We start from the raw sequence: 2500 nt of genomic DNA, 5'->3' as shown, positions 1-2500 counted from the left end.
CGGCCACCGCGCGCGCGGTCGCCGCCGCCGCCGCACGGGGCGCGGCGGGGGGTTCGGGGAGAAGAGGCTGGGGGGGGAGGCGACGGGGGTGACCCCCGTCCCCGGCACGCACACGCGCGCGCGGCAGCACGGCACGGTACCACCGCGGTACCCACCCGCAGACAGCCGCCCGCGCGGGAGGCCGGGGGCGAGGCCCGCGCCTCCCCCCTTCTCTCTCCCCACCGCCGCGCCAGGCCCGACCGGCTCGACGAACCCTGGCGGTCCCGGGGGGACGAGCTCCACCCAGCGGGTGCTCCGGGAGCGGGGAGCTTCGGAGCGCTCCCCGAGTCTCGATTTAGGGGGACGAAGGCCCTCGGCAGCCCGCCGCCGCCGGGCTGCGGGGAACGACTCCCCGGGCCCGGGGCCGCGCGCGTGCGCGGGCCTGCGAGGCACCCCAGCCGCGCCGCTGCGACCGCCGCCCCGCCGCGAGGCGAGGGGCGGCGGCACAGGCGGGCGATTGATCGTCAAGCGACGCTCAGACAGGCGTAGCCCCGGGAGGAACCCGGGGCCGCAAGTGCGTTCGAAGTGTCGATGATCAATGTGTCCTGCAATTCACATTAATTCTCGCAGCTAGCTGCGTTCTTCATCGACGCACGAGCCGAGTGATCCACCGCTAAGAGTTGTCTGGCTTTCGGCACCGCCCCGCACGCGCGAGGGGGCCAGGACAGCTCACCACAGGCAAGCGGCCCTTACGGAGGATGGCCCACCGCCCGACCGACCGCCCCCCTCCGCACGCGCGGAGGGGGCACGGCGCAGCACGACGGAGAAAGCCTGGCCTCTGCTGACCGTACAAGCACACACAGAGAGGGTGGGGGGGAAAGGCACGGGGAAAAAAACTCCGAACGGCAAGGCTGGGGAGCCCGCGCTCCCGACCGACCCCGGAAATGCCTTGACCGTGTCGGAGCCGGCCCAGGCGCACGGGCTCGGCCCGGCCTCTGCGCAGAGGCAGCGATGCGCCCGACCGCGCGCGCCCTGCCCGCCACGCTCCGGACGACACGGCTGCTGCTGCTGGGCAGCAGCGGGGAGCCCCACCGGCCCCGCGCGCCCCTCCGTGCCGGCTGCGCCGCGCTACGACAGGCAGCTCCCCCCGGGCACGTCCCGACGGCGACTCGGCGGCCACGCCGCCGGCTCCGAGAGGCGGCAACCGCCAAGAGCCGGCGACGCACCGCCCGCGGCCTGCCGGACGGCACCCGCTGCCGCACCGGAGCGGCTGCCCTCCCGGAACCACCGCCACCGCTTCTCGCCTCGGCCCCCTTCCACGGGCACGCCCCAGGTGGAAGGCGGACGGCGCTAAGTCGGGGACAGCGCCCGCTCCCCCCGTTTCCACGCGGAGACCGCGCGTGGGGTGCCCCCGCCCGCCCCCGCCCACCTGCCCGGCGCGGCCGGGAAGCGCGACGGGGAAGCGGCGGGCAGGGCCCGGGGCGGGACAGCCGCGGCCGGCAGCGGGAGCCCTCCGGCCGACCGACAGGCCGAGCGGCGCCGCCGCCGCTCGGCCGGGGTGACGCCCTTGGCAGCAGCCAGTGGCGGAGACCGCCGAGCGCTCGCCAGGGCGAGGGGTGGGGGGGGAACAGAGCGCAGCGCGGCGCAGCGCGGCGACGGAGGCGCGGCGACCCGGCAGCCGCCCAGCGAGCCCCCACCGCGGGGACCCGCCACCCCGGGCAGTGAGCCCGCGCTCACGCCGGGGTCGCCCGTTTCGAGGCAGGCAGGCCGGCTACGGCCGACCGCACCGCGGCCTCCACCGAGACCGGACCGCGGAGAGGAGGGGGCAGCGGGACCCCTCCCCGGCACGGCTGCCCGCGGGACGAGCACGGGCGGCAGGCCAACCGAGGGCCTCGGTGGGAGGAACTCCCGGCCCCTTTAAGGCACCGCCGCCCGGCCGCCCCCCGGGTCGCATCGAGCCGCCCGCGTCTTTAAACCTCCGCCCGGCTCCACGGCCTTCGACCCCCGGGCTTGCCGAGGGAGGGCCGCGGAGGCGCGGACGCTAGGTACCTGGCCCTGGGGTGAGGGAAACGACCTGAAGGCCCCACGGGGGTGCCTCCCCCGCTGCCGCCCTCGGGGGAGCGTCCGCCCGCGGGGGCGCGCCCGACATCCGCCGCCACCACCACGTCCTCCGGTTCCCGGGGCCCGGGGTTTCCCTCAGTAGCCCGGCGCTGCGCCCGGGAGGAGAGCCGTGGCTCGGGCCGCCCGCTGGCGCGGGACGCAGCCCGGCGGGGGCCTCGCCCACCAGGAGAGGCGGCGGCAGAGCCACCCCCCCCGCCCCGGCTCCCTCGTGGGGGAGAGGTGCGGGGAGAGCGGGGAACAGCCGCCGCCCCACCCGGCGCCGCGTACCCGCCCGGAACGCCCGGAGGCCTTTCGCCTGCGCGGCCGGCCGGACTGCTCCGCAAGCAGCCCGACACGGTGCGGGCAGGGTCGCGGGAGACGCCTCCCGCGACCCCGGAGGACCCCTCTCTCCTCTCGCGCC

At 77.8% G+C, this 2500-nt stretch overlaps 1 non-coding gene across 1 annotated transcript; it reads right to left on the bottom strand.

Annotated features, from left to right (window-relative positions):
• Positions 1 to 508: 508 nt before the first annotated feature.
• Positions 509 to 661, bottom strand: LOC126034798 (5.8S ribosomal RNA). Its single transcript, XR_007504754.1, has one exon. It is a non-coding gene; the product is annotated as a 5.8S ribosomal RNA (ribosomal RNA).
• Positions 662 to 2500: the final 1839 nt, after the last annotated feature.

The sequence above is a fragment of the Accipiter gentilis genome, chromosome 35, assembly GCF_929443795.1.
Source record: "Accipiter gentilis chromosome 35, bAccGen1.1, whole genome shotgun sequence".
NCBI lineage: Eukaryota > Metazoa > Chordata > Aves > Accipitriformes > Accipitridae > Astur > Astur gentilis.
Note: the sequence above shows the minus strand (reverse complement) of the source record. Positions and strands in the feature narration are given on the sequence as shown.